The following is a 21,100-nucleotide window of genomic DNA, read 5'->3' as shown; positions in this document are numbered from 1 at the left end:
CACCTTCATCCTTGGTTAAATCAGAACACAGATCAATCACATTCACCTTCATCCTTGGTTAAATCAGAACACAGATCAATCACATTCACCTTCATCCTTGGTTAAATTGGAGCACAGATCAATCACATTCACCTTCATCCTTGGTTAAATCGGAACACAGATCAATCACATTCACCTTCATCCTTAGTGAAATCGGAACACAGATCAATCACATTCACCTTCATCCTTAGTGAAATCGGAACACAGATCAATCACATTCACCTTCATCCTTAGTGAAATCAGAACACAGATCAATCACATTCACCTTCATCCTTGGTTAAATCGGAACACAGATCAATCACATCCACCTTCATCCTTAGTTAAACTGGAGCACAGATCAATCACATTCACCTTCATCCTTGGTTAAATCAGACACAGATCAAGCACATTCACCTTCATCCTTAGTGAAATCGGAACACAGATCAATCACATTCACCTTCATCCTTAGTGAAATCGGAACACAGATCAATCACATCCACCTTAATCCTTAGTTAAATTGAAGCACAGATCAAGTACAATCACCTTAATCCTTAGTGAAATCGGAACACAGATCAGTCACATTCACCTTCATCCTTAGTGAAATTGGAACACAGATCAGTCACATTCACCTTCATCCTTAGTGAAATTGGAACACAGATCAATCACATTCACCTTCATCCTTGGTTAAATCGGAACACAGATCAATCACATCCACCTTCATCCTTAGTTAAATTGGAGCACAGATCAATCACATTCACCTTCATCCTTGGTTAAATCAGAACACAGATCAATCACATTCACCTTCATCCTTGGTTAAATTGGAACACAGATCAATCACATTCACCTTCATCCTTGGTTAAATTGGAGCACAGATCAATCACATTCACCTTCATCCTTGGTTAAATCAGACACAGATCAATCACATTCACCTTCATCCTTAGTGAAATTGGAACACAGATCAATCACATTCACCTTCATCCTTGGTTAAATCAGAACACAGATCAATCACATCCACCTTCATCCTTAGTTAAATTGGAGCACAGATCAATCACATTCACCTTCATCCTTAGTGAAATTGGAACACAGATCAATCCCATCAACCTTCATCCTTAGTGAAATTGGAACACAGATCAATCACATCCACCTTCATCCTTAGTGAAATTAGAACATAGATCAATCACATTCATCTTCATCCTTGGTTAAATCGGGACACAGATCAATCCCATTCACCTTTATCCTTAGTGAAATCAGAAAACAGATCAATCATATTCACTTTCATCCTTGGTTAAATCAAAACATAGATTAATCACATCCACCTTCATTCTTAGTTAAATTGGAGCACATATCAATCACAGTCACCTTCATCCTTGGTTAAATCAGAAAAAAGATCAATCACATTCACCTTCATCCTTGGTTAAATCAGAACACAGATTAATCACATTCACCTTCATCCTTGATTAAATTGGAACACAGATCAATCACATTCACCTTCATCCTCAGTAAAATCGGAAACCAGATCCATCACAGTCACCTTCATCCTTGGTTAAATCAGACACAGATAAAGTCAAATTCACCTTCATCCTTGGTTAAATCAGAACACAGATCAATCACATTCACCTTCATCCTTGGTTAAATTGGAACACAGATCAATCACATTCACCTTCATCCTTGATTAAATTGGAACACAGATCAATCACATTCACCTTCATCCTTAGTGAAATTGGAGCACAGATCAATCACATTCACCTTCATCCTTGGTTAAATCGGAACACAGATCAATCACATTCACCTTCATCCTTGGTTAAATTGGAGCACAGATCAATCACATTCACCTTCATCCTTAGTGAAATCGGAACACAGATCAATCACATTCACCTTCATCCTTGGTTAAATCAGACACAGATCAATCACATTCACCTTCATCCTTGGTTAAATCGGAACACAGATCAATCACATTCACCTTCATCCTTAGTTAAATTGGAACACAGATCAATCACATTCACCTTCATCCTTGGTAAATTGGAAAACAGATCAATCACATTCACCTTCATCCTTAGTGAATTTGGAGCACAGATTAATTACATTCACATTCATCCTTGGTTAAATTGGAACACAGATCAATCACATCCACCTTCATCCTTAGTGAAATTGGAGCACAGATCAATCACATTCACCTTCATCCTTAGTGAAATCGGAACACAGATCAATCACATCCACCTTCATCCTTAGTGAAATCAGAACACAGATCAATCACATTCACCTTCATCCTTGGTTAAATCAGAACACAGATCAATCACATTCACCTTCATCCTTAGTTAAATTGGAGCACAGATCAATCACATTCACCTTCATCCTTAGTGAAATTGGAACACAGATCAATCACATTCACCTTCATCCTTAGTGAAATCAGAACACAGATCAATCACATTCACCTTCATCCTTGGTTAAATCAGAACACAGATCAATCACATCCACCTTCATCCTTAGTTAAATTGGAGCACAGATCAATCACATTCACCTTCATCATTGGTTAAATCAGACACAGATCAATCACATTCACCTTCATCCTTAGTGAAATCGGAACACAGATCAATCACATTCACCTTCATCCTTAGTGAAATCGGAACACAGATCAATCACATTCACCTTCATCCTTAGTGAAATTGGAACACAGATCAATCACATTCACCTTCATCCTTGGTTAAATTGGAACACAGATCAATCACATCCACCTTCATCCTTAGTTAAATTGGAGCACAGATCAATCACATTCACCTTCATCCTTGGTTAAATCGGAACACAGATCAATCACATTCACCTTCATCCTTGGTTAAATTGGAACACAGATCAATCACATTCACCTTCATCCTTGGTTAAATTGGAACACAGATCAATCACATTCACCTTCATGCTTGGTTAAATTGGAACACAGATCAATCACATTCACCTTCATCCTTGGTTAAATTGGAGCACAGATCAATCACATTCACCTTCATGCTTGGTTAAATTGGAACACAGATCAATCACATTCACCTTAATCCTTGGTTAAATTGGAACACAGATCAATCACAATCACCTTCCTCCTTGGTTAAACAGGAACACAGATCAATCACATCCACCTTCATCCTTAGTTAAATTGGAGCACATATCAATTACATTCACCTTCATCCTTGGTTAAATTGGAACACAGATCAATCACATTCACCTTCATCCTTGGTTAAATAGGAACACAGATCAATCACATTCACCTTCATCCTTAGTGAAATTTGAACACAGATCAATCACATCCATTTTCATCTTTAGTGAAATCGGAACCCAGATCAATCACATTCACCTTCATCCTTGGATGAATCAGAACACAGATCAATCACATTCACCTTCATCCTTAGTGAAATTGGAACACAGATCAATCACATTCACCTGCATCCTTTGTTAAATTGGAACACAGATCAGTCACATCCACCTTCATCCTTAGTTAAATTGGAACACAGATCAATCACATTCTTCTTCATCCTTATTGATATCAGAACACAGATCAATCACATCCACCTTCATCCGTAGTGAAATTGGAAAACAGATCAATCACATTCACCTTCCTCCTTGGTTAAATGGGAACACAGATCAATTACATCCACCTTCATCCTTAGTTAAATTGGAGCACAGATCAATCACATTCACCTTCATCCTTGGTTAAATCAGACACAGATCAATCACATTCACCTTCATCCTTAGTGAAATCGGAACACAGATCAATCACATTCACCTTCATCCTTGGTTAAATCGGAACACAGATCAATAACATTCACCTTCATCCTTGGTTAAATTGGAGCACAGAACAATCACATTCATCTTCATCCTTAGAGAAATTGGAGCACAGATCAATCACATTCACCTTCATCCTTGGTTTAATTGGAGCACAGATCAATCACATTCACCTTCATCCTTGGTTAAATAGGAACACAGATCAATCACATTCACCTTCATCCTTAGTGAAATTTGAACACAGATCAATCACATTCACCTTCATCCTTGGTTAAATCGGAACCCAGATCAATCACATTCACCTTCATCCTTGGATGAATCAGAACACAGATCAATCACATTCACCTTCATCCGTAGTGAAATTGGAAAACAGATCAATCACATTCACCTTCCTCCTTGGTTAAATGGGAACACAGATCAATTACATCCACCTTCATCCTTAGTTAAATTGGAGCACAGATCAATCACATTCACCTTCATGCTTGGTTAAATTGGAACACAGATCAATCACATTCACCTTAATCCTTGGTTAAATTGGAACACAGATCAATCACATTCACCTTCATCCTTGGTTAAATTGGAACACAGATCAATCACATTCACCTTAATCCTTGGTTAAATTGGAACACAGATCAATCACATTCACCTTCATCCTTAGTGAAATCAGAACACAGATCAATCACATCCATTTTCATCCTTAGTGAAATCGGAACACAGATCAATCACATTCACCTTCATCCTTAGTGAAATTGGAACACAGATCAATCACATTCACCTTCCTCCTTGGTTAAATGGGAACACAGATCAATCACATCCACCTTCATCCTTAGTTAAATTGGAGCACAGATCAATCACATTCACCTTCATCCTTGGTTATATCAGAACACAGATCAATCACATCCACCTTCATCATTAGTTAAATTGGAGCTCAGATCAATAACATTCACATTCATCCTTGGTTAATTTAGAGCACAGATCAATCACATTCACCTTCATCCTTGATTAAATCGGAACACAGGTCAATCACATTCACCTTCATCCTTAGTGACATCGGAACAGAGATCAATCACATTCACCTTCATCCTTAGTGAAATCGGAACACAGATCAATCACAACCACCTTCATCCTTAGTGAAATCGGAACACATATCAATCACATTCACCTTCATCCTTAGTGAAATTAGAATACAGATCGATCACATTCACCTTCATCCTTGGTTAAATCGGAACTCAGATCAATCACATCCACATTCATCCTTAGTTAAATTGGAGCACATATCAATCACATTTGCCTTCATCCTTGGTTAAATCAGACACAGATCAATCACATTCACCTTCATCCTTAGTGAAATTGGAACACAGTTTAATCCCATCCACCTTCATCTTTAGTGAAATCGGAACACAGATCAATCACATCCACCTTCATCCTTAGTTAAATTGGAGCAAAGATCAATCACATTCACCTTCATCCTTTGTTAAATTGGAACACAGATCAGTCACATCCACCTTCATCCTTAGATAAATTGGAGCACAGATCAGTCATATTCACCTTCATCCTTGGTTAAATTGGAGCACAGATCAATCACATTCACCTTCAACCTTGGTTAAATTGGAACACAGATCAATCACATTCACCTTCATCCATGGTTAAATTGAAGCACAGATATATCACATTCACCTTCATCTTGGTTAAATCGAAACACAGAGCAATCACATTCACCTTCATCCTTGGTTAAACCGGAACACAGAGCAATCACATTCACCTTCATCCTTGGTTAAACAGGAACACAAATCAATCACATTTACCTTCATCCTTAGTGAAATCGGAACACAGATCAATCACATTCACCTTCATCCTTAGTGAAATCAGAACACAGATCAATCACATTCACCTTCATCCTTGGTTAAATCGGAACACAGATCAATCACATCCACCTTCATCCTTAGTTAAATTGGAGCACAGATCAATCACATTCACCTTCATCCTTAGTGAAATTGGAACACAGATCAATCACATTCACCTTCATCCTTAGTGAAATCGGAAAACAGATCAATCACATCCACCTTCATCCTTAGTGAAATCGGAACACAGATTAATCACATCAACGTCCATCCTTAGTGAAATCGGAACACAGATCAATTACATTCACCTTCATCCTTTATTAAGTCAGAACACAGATCAATCACATCCACCTTCATCCATGGTTAAATTGGAGCACAGATCAGTCACATTCACCTTCATCATTGGTTAAATCTGAACACAGATCAATCACATTCAACTTCATCCTTGGTTAAATTGGAGCACAGATCAATCACATTCACCTTCATGCTTAGTGAAATCAGAACACAGATCAATCACATTCACCTTCATCCTTGGTTAAATTGGAACACAGATCAATCACATTCACCTTCATCCTTGGTTAAATTGGAACACAGATCAATCACATTCACCTTCATCATTGGTTAAATCTGAACACAGATCAATCACATTCACCTTCATCCTTGGTTAAATTGGAGCACAGATCAATCACATTCACCTTCATCCTTAGTGAAATTGGGGTACAGATCAATCACATTCACCTTCATCCTTGGTTAAATCAGAACACAGAACAATCACATTCACCTTCATCCTTAGTGAAATTGGAATATAACTCAATCACATTCACCTTCATCCTTTATTAAATTGGAACACAGATCAGTCACATCCACCTTCATCCTTAGTTAAATTGGAGCACAGATCAATCACATTCACCTTCATCCTTGGTTAAATCGGAACACAGATCAATCACATCCACCTTCATCCTTAGTTAAATTGGAGCACAGATCAATCACATTCACCTTCATCCTTGGTTAAATCGGAACACAGATCAATCACATCCTCCTTACTCCTTAATGAAATCAGAACACAGATCAATCACATTCCCCTTTATCCTTGGTTAAATTGGAGCACTGATATATCACATTCACCTTCATCTTGGTTAAATCGGAACACAGAGCAATCACATTCACCTTCATCCTTGGTTAAATCGGAACACAGATCAATAACATTCACCTTCATCCTTGGTTAAATTGGAGCACAGATCAATCACATCCACCTTCATCCTTAGTGAAATTGGAGCACAGATCAATCACATTCACCTTCATCCTTAGTGAAATCGGAAAACAGATCAATCACATCCACCTTCATCCTTGGTTAAATTGGAACACAGATCAATCACATCCACCTTCATCCTTAGTGAAATTGGAGCACAGATCAATCACATCCACCTTCATCCTTAGTGAAATCGGAACATAGATTAATCACATCAACGTCCTTCCTTAGTGAAATCAGAACAAAGATCAATAACATTCACCTTCATCCTTAGTTAAATTAGAACACAGATCGATCACTTCCACCTTCATCCTTAGTTAAATTGGAGCACAGATCAATCACATTCACCTTCATCCTTGGTTAAATCAGAACACAGATCAATCACATCCACCTTCATCCTTAGTTAAATTGGAGCACAGATCAATCACATTCACCATCATCCTTAGAGAAATCAGAAAACAGATCAATCACATCCACCTTCATCCTTAGTGAAATTGGAGCACAGATCAATCACATTCACCTTCATCCTTAGTGAAATCGGAACACAGATCAATCACATTCACCTTCATCCTTGGTTAAATCAGAACACAGATCAATCACATTCACCTTCATCCTTAGTGAAATCGGAACACAGATCAATCACATTCACCTTCATCCTTGGTTAAATCAGAACACAGATCAATCACATTCACCTTCATCCTTGGTTAAATCGGAACACAGATCAATCACATTCACCTTCATCCTTGGTTAAATTGGAACACAGATCAATCACATTCACCTTCATCCTTGGTTAAATTGGAGCACAGAACAATCACATTCATCTTCATCCTTAGAGAAATTGGAGCACAGATCAATCATATTCACCCTCATCCTTAGTTCAATTGCAACACAGATCAATCACATTCACCTTCATCCTTAGTGAAATTGGAGCACAGATCAATCACATTCACCCTCATCCTTAGTTAAATTGGAACACAGATCATTCACATCCACCTTCACCATTAGTGAAATCGGAACACAGATCAATCACATTCACCTTCATCCTTGGTTAAATCGGAACACAGATCAATCACATTCACCTTCATCCTAGGTTAAATCAGAACACAGATCAATCACATTCACCTTCATCCTTGGTTAAATTGGAACACAGATCAATCACATTCACCTTCATCCTTAGTTAAATCGGAACACAGATCAATCACATTCACCTTCATCCTTGGTTAAATCGGAACACAGATCAATCACATCCACCTTCTTCTTTAGTTAAATTGGAGCACAGATCAATCACAGTCACCTTCATCCTTGGTTAAATCAAACTCAGATCAATCACATTCACCTTCATCCTTAGTGAAATAAGAACACAGATCAATCACATTCACCTTCATCCTTGGTTAAATTGGAACACAGATCAATCACATTCACCTTCATCCTTAGTGAAATTTGAACACAGATCAATCACATCCATTTTCATCTTTAGTGAAATCGGAACCCAGATCAATCACATTCACCTTCATCCTTGGATGAATCAGAACACAGATCAATCACATTCACCTTCATCCGTAGTGAAATTGGAAAACAGATCAATCACATTCACCTTCCTCCTTGGTGAAATTGGAACACAGATCAATCACATTCACCTTCCTCCTTGGTTAAATGGGAACACAGATCAATTACATCCACCTTCATCCTTAGTTAAATTGGAGCACAAATCAATTACATTCACCTTCACCATTGGTTAAATCAGACACAGATCAATCACATTCACCTTCATCCTTAGTGAAATCGGAACACAGATCAATCACATTCACCTTCATCCTTAGTGAAATCGGAACACAGATCAATCACATCCACCTTCATCCTTCGTTAAATTGGAACACAGATCAATCGCATTCACCTTCATCCTTGGTTAAATCGGAACACAGATCAATCACATCCACCTTCATCCATGGTTAAATTGGAGCACAGATCAATCACATTCACCTTCATGCTTGGTTAAATTGGAACACAGATCAATCACATTCACCTTAATCCTTGGTTAAATTGGAACACAGATCAATCACATTCACCTTCATCCTTGGTTAAATTGGAGCACAGATCAATCACATTCACCTTCATCCTTAGTGAAATCAGAACACAGATCAATCACATTCACCTTCATCTTGGTTAAATCGAAACACAGAGCAATCACATTCACCTTCATCCTTGGTTAAACCGGAACACAAATCAATCACATTCACCTTCATCCTTAGTGAAATCGGAACACAGATCAATCACATTCACCTTCATCCTTAGTGAAATCGGAACACAGATCAATCACATTCACCTTCATCCTTGGTTAAATCGGAACACAGATCAATCACATCCACCTTCATCCTTAGTTAAATTGGAGCACAGATCAATCACATTCACCTTCATCCTTAATGAAATTGGAACACACATCATTCACAATCACCTTAATCCTTAGTTAAATTGAAGCACAGATCAAGTACAATCACCTTAATCCTTAGTGAAATAGGAACACAGATCAATCACATCCACCTTCATCCTTCGTTAAATTGGAACACAGATCAATCGCATTCACCTTCATCCTTGGTTAAATCGGAACACAGATCAATCACATCCACCTTCATCCATGGTTAAATTGGAGCACAGATCAATCACATTCACCTTCATCCTTAGTTAAATCAGCACACAGATCAATCACATTCACCTTCATCCTTGGTTAAATTAGACACAGATCAATCCCATTCACCTTCATTCTTGGTTAAATCAGAACACAGATCAATCACATTCACCTTCATCCTTGGTTAAATCAGAACACAGATCAATCACATTCACCTTCATCCTTAGTGAAATAAGAACACAGATAAATCACATTCATCCTTGGTTAAATTGGAACTCAGATCAATCACATCCACTTTACTCCTTAGTGAAATCGGAACACAGATCAATCACATTCACCTTCATCCTTGGTTAAATCCGAACACAGATCAATAACATTCACCTTCATCCTTGGTTAAATTGGAGCACAGATCGAACACAGATCAATAACATTCACCTTCATCCTTGGTTAAATTGGAGCACAGAACAATCACATTCATCTTCATCCTTAGAGAAATTGGAGCACAGATCAATCATATTCACCCTCATCCTTAGTTAAATTGGAACACAGATCATTCACATCCACCTTCACCATTAGTGAAATCAGAACACACATCAATCACATTCACCTTCATCCTTGGTTAAATCAGAACACAGATCAATCACATTCACCTTCATCCTTGGTTAAATCGGAACACAGATCAATCACATTCACCTTCATCCTTGGTTAAATCGGAACACAGATCAATCACATTCACCTTCATCCTTAGTGAAATCAGAACACAGATCAATCACATTCACCTTCATCCTTGGTTAAATCAGAACACAGATCAATCACATCCACCTTCATCCTTAGTTAAATTGGAGCACAGATCAATCACATTCACCTTCATCCTTATTTACATTGGAGCACAGATCAATCACATTCATCCTTGGTTAAATTGGAGCACAGATCAATCACATTCACCTTCATGCTTGGTTAAATTGGAACACAGATCAATCACATTCACCTTAATCCTTGGTTAAATTGGAACACAGATCAATCACATTCACCTTCATCCTTAGTGAAATCAGAACACAGATCAATCACATTCACCTTCATCCTTGGTTAAATCGGAACACAGATCAATCACATTCACCTTCATCCTTAGTGAAATCAGAACACAGATCAATCACATTCACCTTCATCCTTGGTTAAATCAGAACACAGATCAATCACATCCACCTTCATCCTTAGTTAAATTGGAGCACAGATCAATCACATTCACCTTCATCCTTGGTTAAATCAGACACAGATCAATCACATTCACCTTCATCCTTAGTGAAATTGGAACACAGATCAATCCCATCAACCTTCATCCTTAGTGAAATTGGAACACAGATCAATCACATCAATCACAATCACCTTCGTCCTTGGTAAAGCGGGACACAGATAAATCACATCCACCTTAATCCTTAGTTAAAATGAAGCACAGATCAATCACATTCACCTTCATCCTTTGTTAAATTGGAACACAGATCAATCACATCCACCTTCATCCTTAGTTAAATTGGAGCAAAGATCAATCACATTCACCTTCATCCTTTGTTAAATTGGAACACAGATCAGTCACATCCACCTTCATCCTTAGATAAATTGGAGCACAGATCAGTCACATTCACCTTCATCCTTAGATAAATTGGAGCACAGATCAGTCATATTCACCTTCATCCTTGGTTAAATTGGAGCACAGATCAATCACATTCACCTTCAACCTTGGTTAAATTGGAACACAGATCAATCACATTCACCTTCATCCATGGTTAAATTGAAGCACAGATATATCACATTCACCTTCATCTAGGTTAAATCAGAACATAGATCAATCACATTCACCTTCATCCTTGGGTAAATTGGAAGACAAATCAATCACATTCACCTTCATCCTTGGTTAAATTGGAGCACAAATCAATCACATTCACCTTCATCCTTAGTGAAATCGGAACATAGATCAATCACATTCACCTTCATCCTTAGTGAAATCAGAACACAGATCAATCACATTCACCTTCATCGTTGGTTAAATCGGAACACAGATCAATGACATCCACCTTCATCCTTAGTTAAACTGGAGCACAGATCAATCACATCCACCTTCATCCTTAGTTAAATTGGAGCAAAGATCAATCACATTCACCTTCATCCTTAGTGAAATCGGAACACAGATCAATACCATCCACCTTCATCCTTAGTGAAATCAGAACACAGATCAATCACATCCACCTTCATCCTTAGTGAAATCGGAATATAAATCAATCACATTCACCTTCATCCTTGGTTAATTCAGAACACAGATCAATCACATCCACCTTCTTCCTTAATTAAATTGGAGCACAGCTCAATCACATTCTCCTTCATCCTTAGTGATATCAGAGCACAGATCAATCACATTCACCTTCATCCTTGGTTAAATCGGAACACAGATCAATCACATTCACCTTCATCCTTGGTTAAATCAGAACACAGATCAATAACATTCACCTTCATCCTTGGTTAAATTGCAGCACAGAACTATCACATTCACCTTCATCCTTAGTGAAATTTGAGCACAGATCAATCATATTCACCCTCATCCTTAGTTCAATTGGAACACAAATCAATCACATCCACCTTCATCCTTAGTGAAATCAGAACACAGATCAATCACATTCACCTTCATCCTTGGTTAAATCGGAACACAGATCAATCACATTCACCTTCATCCTTGGTTAAATCAGAACACAGATCAATCACATTCACCTTCATCCTTGGTTAAATCGGAACACAGATCAATCACATCCACCTTCATTCTTAGTAAAATTGGAGCACAGATCAATCACATTCACCTTCATCCTTAGTGAAATCGGAACACAGATCAATCACATTCACCTTCATCCTTGGTTAAATCGGAACACAGATCAATCACATTCACCTTCACCCTTAGTTAAATCAGACACAGATCAATGACATCCACCTGCATCCATGGTTAAATCGGAACACATATCAATCATATCCACCTTCATCCTTCCTTAAATTGGAGCACAGATCAATCACATTCACCTTCATCCTTGCTTAAATCGGAAAACAGATCAATCACATCCACCTTCATCCTTAGTTAAATTGGAGCACAGATCAATAACATTCACATTCATCCTTGGTTAATTTAGAGCACAGATCAATCACATTCACCTTCATCCTTGATTAAATCGGAACACAGGTCAATCACATTCACCTTCATCCTTAGTGACATCGGAACAGAGATCAATCACATTCACCTTCATCCTTAGTGAAATCGGAACACAGATCAATCACATTCACCTTCATCCTTAGTGAAATTAGAATACAGATCAATCACATTCACCTTCATCCTTGGTTAAATCGGAACACAGATCAATCACATCCACCTTCATCCTTAGTTAAATTGGAGCACAGATCAATCACATTCACCTTCATCCTTGGTTAAATCAGACACAGATCAATCACATTCACCTTCATCCTTAGTGAAATTGGAACACAGATCAATCACATTCACCTTCATCCTTAGTGAAATCGGAACACAGATCAATCACATCCACCTTCATCCTTAGTTAAATTGGAGCACAGATCAATCACATTCACCTTCATCCTTGGTTAAATCGGAACACAGATCAATCACATCCACCTTCATCCTTAGTGAAATCGGAACACAGATCAATCACATTCACCTTCATCCTTGGTTAAATCAAACTCAGATCAATCACATTCACCTTCATCCTTAGTGAAATAAGAACACAGATAAATCACATTCATCCTTGGTTAAATTGGAACTCAGATCAATCACATCCACTTTACTCCTTAGTGAAATCGGAACACAGATCAATCACATTCACCTTCATCCTTGGTTAAATCCGAACACAGATCAATCACATTCACCTTCATCCTTGTTTAAATCGGAACACAGATCAATCACATTCACCTTCATCCTTGGTTAAATCCGAACACAGATCAATAACATTCACCTTCATCCTTGGTTAAATTGGAGCACAGAACAATCACATTCATCTTCATCCTTAGAGAAATCAGACACAAATCAATCACATCCACTTTCATCCTTAGTTAAATCAGAACACATATCAATCATATCAATCATATTAACCTTCATCCTTCCTTAAACTGGAGCACAGATCAATCACATCCACCTTCATCCTTGGTTAAATTGGAACACAGATCAATCACATCCACCTTCATCCTTTGTTAAATCAGATCACAGATCAATTACATTCACCTTCATTCTTGGTTAAATTGGAACACAGATCAATCACATCCACCTTCCTCCTTGGTTAAATTGGAACACAGATCAATCACATTCACCTTCATTCTTGTTTAAATCGGAACACAGATCAGTTACATTCACCTTCATCCTTGGTTAAATTGGAACACAGATCAATCACATTCCCCTTCATCCTTGGTTAAATCGGAACACAGATCAATCACATTCACCTTAGGAATTAAATTGGAAGCATCTTTCAATACATCATCATTCAGAGATTATGCCATAGGCTAATATACTAAACCTATAGTGATGACCTGGCTAAATTGAAATGCCCCTTCTAGTTTGATGACCCAATACTGATGCAGGATCATTTACTACCATATTCTATGCACATTTAAATAGCTGCAATGAAGCATTTGCCTCCCTGAGAAGCAAGCACAAAGTCAAATTTAAAATAATCCCTTGTTGTGGAATAGTAATAGAACCAGGATCTATAATAAAAGAAAAAAAAATCTCATTGTACAGAAAGTGACACTCTTGCTAAGCATAACAAGGAACTTCTGTTCCTGATCAAATCAAGCAAACCCCAGATATGACATAAAAACAGCCACCTAGGTGAAGGATAGCCACAATTCCTTCTTTAACTAGTCTAGAAATCTCAGAAACAATGTCCAGCACTGCACAGAGATAATAATTAATAACAGAACATGTTCAGACCTAGGTGACATAGCCACTCTTCTAGCATGCAAATATAGTTCAAACTTTACCCTCTCCCCTTCTATCTTCCCAGATAGCATCTACACCTCACCCTCAAATCACTCAAGAACAAGTGTTCAAGCTGCTATCCAAGGGCAAAAAACACTCATTCAATGAAGCTGGATAACATACTGAGTTGCCCACTGGTCAGTCTGAGAGAACGACTTGACATACCATCTATGGAGCTTATTCAATACTAGTTTACAAATAAACGTTATGCCAGATGACCTGTGGACAGTAACAGTTATGCTGTTGCATAAGAGTGAAGCATCAACAGACCAAGTTAATTATAGACCTATACTACAGACATCTGCAAGATTATAGAAAGAAACATTATGGAATTAATAAAATAAGAACATGGGTAACTTACAAACCCTCACCCCAAGGCAGTTTAGACTTGTCAAGAGCAGATCCTGTCTACTTAACAAGGTCAACTTCTTTCAGAAGATTAAAAAGATTAGTGATGTAATATCACACTGCATATCTAGACCTTGCAAAGCCATTCTCCCACACTAAGATTTTACTTATGTATTTATTTATTTATGTATGTATGTATGTATGTATGTATTTATTTATTATTTTTTTATTTTATTTTACATTTGCTAACCGGGCTAGTCCACTGGACACAGGTCCATTTTCAGTGGAGGCCTGAGGAGAAAAGCTCCACACATATGAATAACATGTAACAAAAACTACAAAGTTTACAAAGTATTTTAGATACAAAATGCAGTGAGTCTTAATTAAAAATAGTATAGTCATACACAGCAGTCACAATTAGTGAAAACAGAGAAATCTTACAGTAATAGTTTCATTAGTCTAAACAGATGTATTTAATGACTTCAATCATTGCTGGAGGGAGTCATGTGTAAACCAATAACTTGTTAATGGTTACTGAGGTCTAAACCATGACAATCTGTATTATTATATTGTATGCATTTCTACAGTAACAGAATATAGACCTATCTGTTCCTCTTGAGGTGTGAGATAGTTAAGGTGGTGTTGGATCTAACATAGTGGAGGGTCTAGCCTGGTGAAGTGCTAGAGCATAGCCAGTTATTAGTGAGATGCATTTTTTATACTTTTTTGAACTGTATGAAGGATGTCATAGCAGTTATGTTATAGGGTAGAGCATTCCATATTTTGGATACATAATTAGAAAAGAGGGCATCACCTGCTGTATTATTTGACTTAGTTACTGTGAGAATAAGTTTGCTACTGGAGCAAAGAGTTCTGTTATTGTTGTGGAGGTGAAGTAGACTTTGCAATGCAGGGTTTTTTCTGGTTGATATAAACTTTTATGGGCCAGAGAGACTTGGTTGTAGAGCAGGAGTTGAGGAAATTCCAGCCAGTTGAGCAGCTTCAAGGATGAGCAATGGTGAGATCTAAATGGGGACTATTTTGTTATAGCAGGAGTCAAGCTTGGCTAAGTCTGATTTTCTAAGGTTGGTGAGAATAGGTGAGGCATAGAGGAGGGTAGAAATAAGGTGAGTGTGAGATATAGTAGCTTTTGTTTGTTGGGTAATGAATTGTCTATTTCTATAGAGGGTGCCTAGTTTTTTGTGAACTTTTTTGATGGTCTGGGAAATATGAATATCAAATCTTAGATTGTTATCAATCTCAATGCCCAGGAGTTTGGTGTGCTCTGTGGGAGAGATAGTAGTTTTGTTACTGGACATGATATTAAACGTAGAAGTGGATACAGTGAAACTAGTGGGTTTAAAGAGTAGCAGTTTGGTTTTAGCAGGTTTAGGATGAGTTGGATATTGGATAGCCATGTTACTATAGAGAGGAAAGATTCTTGAGTTAATGTGTGAAGTTCATGTAGTGAGGAAGCTGCACAAATTAACGTTGAATCATCCACATATTGAATGACAGATGCTTTGGGAGTGGAGGAATGAAGCTTATTGGTATAGAGAGTGAACAGCAGAGGGCCTAAAATAGAACCCTGGGGAACACCAAGATTAACTGGTAGAAGGAAGGAGAAGTTTTGTTTCCACAAGACTGCTTGCTGATGGCCAGCTAAATAGTTCTGAAACCAGGCAAAGGCAGGAAGAGACAGTCCTAATTCGGACAGTTGTTTGATAAGAATGTCATGTCTAACCATATCGAAGGTCTTTGAGAGGTCAAGAAAGTGGCAGAAACCAATTTGCCAGGATTTCGATGAGAGTTTATTGTATTGGAGAAGGACAGTAAGGCAGTGGTGGTACTATGGAAGTGTTGGAAGCCGTGCTGGGTGTCTGATAAGAGCCTGTGTGTGTGCAAGGAGTGTATGCACTTTTCAAGGATTTTTGCTAGAGGGGATAGAGTTGCTATAGGTCAATAGTTTGTAAGCTCTGTGGAGTTACCTCCTTTATGTAGGGGGATTATAAGAGATATTTTCCATATCTCTGAGACAGTGGCTTCTGAGAGGGATCTGTTAATTAGAATGACTATAGGGTAGGCCACTGCATCAGCAGCAATCTTTATGAATTCCCCTGGAAATTTGTCAGCAGCGAGAGTAGTGGGCTTAAGTTTTTTGAGGTACTTTTTAATTGTATCTGTAGGGACTGACTGGAATTTGAAGGAGCTATTCCTTATGGGAGTAGTAATGGGTACAGAGGAAGGGTGTGTGTGTTGATTTTTCTGTTGGTTGGCTAGGGTCAGTATTGTTTCAGTAAATAATTTATTAAATTGAGTGGGAATACTGTCAGAGTTATTTACTAAGGTGAGAGAGGGGTTACTAGTTTTGCCTGGTAGTAGTAATTTGTTAATGGCTGCCCAAAATCTTTGAGAGCTATTTTGGTGCTTGATTTAAAGATTGGAGTAGTAAGTAATTTTGTCAAGTTTTACTAGTTTCTTAGCTTTATTCCTAAGCTCCTGATATTTGTTTTTTGCAGCTGGGGACTTAACAGTTTTCCAGTGATTCCATGCTTTATCTCTAGCTTTGAGGGGGGCTTTGGTTTCTTTGGTTAGCCATGGAGTGGGATTAGATCTGGTATTTATGTTTCTATGAGGGGCGTGAAGATCTAATACACTTAAGAATTTGTTATTAAAGTAAGGAATTGTCTCATTTAATTACAGGTATTTCAGGGGTGCCCAATTGCAATGTTTTAGGTCTACTGTGAAATCAATGGGGTTAAAGTTTTTTTCTTTCTAATAAAATGATAGACTGTACCTTTGGGATTATGGTTGCATTGTCATAGAAGGAAGGTTGGCAGATGGTCGCATAGCCCATTGGGGAGACAACCTGCAAGAGAGGGGTGGCTAGGTTTATTAGTCAGAATCCAGTCAAGAATTGATTCCATGTTAGTTGTCTTGTCAATTCGTGTTGGAGTTTGGATGGCTTGGATAAAGCCATGGAGATTAATATGATTTGTTGGGGTGGAAGAATTACAGGGTAGCCAGTCTATATTAAAATCACCCAAAATGATGGTTTCATTTTGGAAAGAGAAACAGAACCAATGGAGCAGATTTTCTAGAGTGGGTATATTGTTGCCGGGAGGTATATAGCATCCAATTATGTTTATTAGTTTTTTGTAGTTGAGTTGCAGTTTGGCATTCAATATGTCTGCATTGTTAACAGAAGGATATTGTATACTTAGTATTTGCACTGTGAGATGGTTCTTAAATAATATAGTAATCCCACCACCTTTTTGTCCTTTCTATCCTTCCTTAGTATATTGTATCCTGGCTGAATTATTTCATTTCGTTGATATATGGCTTTAGCCAAGTCTCAGTTATAACCACTATGTCTGGCAGGTATAGAGAAAGACATGTGTGAGGTTGTGGATTTTGTTGGGGTTACTTTTACAGTTTATATTTAGAAACAATATGTCAGCAGTTTTCCTAGGAAGTTGATTTAGACTATTGGGGAGAAGGAGAATAGGTTTGCAGTAGTTGTTGGTCCAGGGTTGAGATGAATATCCCCAGAGTGATATAATTTAGAGGCAATGTAGAGAATGGATTGCAAGACATTTGTGATTTGTCTGTTGAATTTCAGGGAGGGTTGATGGTATTTGGGGTGAGGTAGTATTTTAAAGCATGAGTAGTCAGTGGGTGATAGGGCAAGGATAGAGGAAGAGATAGAGGAAGAGATAGAGAAGTAAGACTGACTGTACTTATGATGAGAGGCAGCAGTACCTGCATAATGTGGGGTTACCTGTAGGTGGGTATGGTAAGAGGTGAGGAGAGAAAGTGTAAGTAGTACAATTAAGGAAGTAATATGTACTAGTAACATGCTAATGAGATGAGTGGATTGTAGTCCTTGTGCAGGGTAGGGTTTGGGAGTGATAGTGGGTGTATCACTGATAGGAGGAGTAGTAGGGTGGAGTTAATTAAGGGAAGGGCTTAGGAGGAGAGTTGGATGATATGGGTAGAGGTATGTGATTGGAAAATGAGGTTGGAGGTGTGGTTATATGTAAAGATAAATGTAGAAGTAGTGGGGGTAGGTGGAATTTGGGGGTAGGGTACGGGAGCGAAGTGAGAACGAGCATAGCGAGGGTGAACGAAGCGGAGATACACCAGTTGGCTGGATGAGCAAATAGAGGAATGCACACAAAAAACAATCAATGGAGAAGATAGGTGTGAAGAGAAGTGTTAGGATAGTTAGAGGATACTGGCAGAGAAGGTAGAGAGAAATTAGGGGTGGTAGTAACTATAAATAGTGAAAGAGTGTTAATAGAAAATTCAGTTAGATAATTATGAGAAAGAGAGGTGAAAGGCAGGTTTTGGTTGGTTACCAACTACAGCGCTAATGGCAGGTAAGAAATACAAGATTTATTTTCAATCTCAAGGTATAGTTAGAGTCAGTGAGACCTGTGGTTATCCTTTGTGGTAGATGCCTGCTGTTAACGAGTGAGCTGTGGGGAACCATGAAGTGGGCTGCCGAGCTGGGTATTTCCAGGCTGTTTTCCAGGGACCCTGAGTGTCACGGCCAGGTAATGACCTCTGACCTCTGTTTACAAATATACAAAATGATACTGTTCACAATTTGTTTTTCTGCTGTAGTAACCACCAGATGCCTTGTAGCAGGGGGTAAACTGATTATAGTGGAGAGACAGAGTGATGGTGCCTTTTCCTGCAGTGAGGATTTGAATTTACTTATTTACTTATTAATTTATTGATATTTGATTATCAGGAAACTCTGACTGGGTAAGTGCCCATTTTCAGTTGGGGCAGGGGAGAAAATCTCCAAAGGATTTTAAAGCATTTTAAAAACAATAATTTTAAAATCTTCAAAAATGATGCAAAACATCTACTTTAAATAATTGTGGAAAATTGAACATAATGTGAATACATTGGTTAAGAATAGATACAATTTATAAGACAATGATTTAAAATTTAGAGAAATTGTAGTCAGTTTAGAAAAATTAAACATAAGTTTGCAAAATGAAAAACCAAATACAATATGAAGTAGGAAAAACATGGGATTACGGCATATTTAGACAGAGAGTCGGGGGAGAGATACTAACTGAAGCAAGGGAGTGAGTTTAGAAGGCGGGAGGAGGTGTAACATATGAACAGGTATTTGTTAATATGTAGGGATATAATTTATCCTAGAGTAGAGCAAGAACAGAGAAAGGTTTTGGCCAGGATATCATTCAAAGTGGTGTTAAAGAACTGAAGGAAGGGGACTGATCTGATGGATACAGCTAAGGAGTTCCAGGCCTTAGTAGCATGGTGTGAGTACAGATCATGCTCAGCATATTTGACAGGTTTGGGAACAGAGAGACGTTTTTGTTCATTAAATTGAAATGACCATCAGGTGGAGTCACAATCACCATGCAAGAATAAACTTATTCTTGCATGAAGAAGTCCGTGTCCAAGTAGAGCAGCAGTGCGCCTTGCATATTAATGAAGACCCACTGTTCAGCTCTTACATGGACATGGGTCTGTGTGTGAGTGCAGAGGGTGTATCTCAGAGCAGTGCTCTCACAATACACATGCTCACTGCACATCAAAAATGCTCTACAGCAATGTTAAAGAGAGTCAACATACCTCACAAACCCTTAAAAAGCAAACAAACGTCTGGCCCATACAGACTTAAGAAAGTTGATAGAATAACAGGTTATGCATTAGCATGATTTGCCAAAGGGTATGAAGTCATGTCTATGAAGTCATGGGTATCAAATATCTGTCAGCACTATCTAACTGCAATCTTTAAGATGTATCACTAATTAGCCAGAAAGCCACAAAAAGTGGACCAAGAATATAAGGCAAAAATGTGGGCATATAAGGTTTAACATTTTTTTTTCAAGTCCAGAATAAAGTTTACGTGTAGTTGCGCAGTTATGCCCATTGCACAGCTATGCATAGCAGCATTTAAACTTCGAAAGAAATTAAGTAGAACTATACATACAGTTCAAGCCCCACAGCAGGCTAAACACTTTCATATGTGAAACACATCTAAAATGCATTTTTAATACATAGGTAATACATAGGTAGTGAATATATTTATGTATATGTTAAACAGGGTAGTGTAGCAGCTCCAAATGTGGGGTGTCGCTGAAATTAAAAGTTTAAACAAGATTTAGCATAGCCAAGTGGATTTGCGTACTGGTAAGCAGTGCTTAGCATGTACCCCTTTAAGCAATGGGCATCCTTGCTAAGCGTGTTTGCCCGGT

The sequence above is a fragment of the Protopterus annectens genome, chromosome 8.part1 (genome assembly GCF_019279795.1).
Source record: "Protopterus annectens isolate FY-2018-M chromosome 8.part1, PAN1.0, whole genome shotgun sequence".
NCBI lineage: Eukaryota > Metazoa > Chordata > Ceratodontiformes > Protopteridae > Protopterus > Protopterus annectens.
This window is presented reverse-complemented; position numbering follows the sequence as displayed.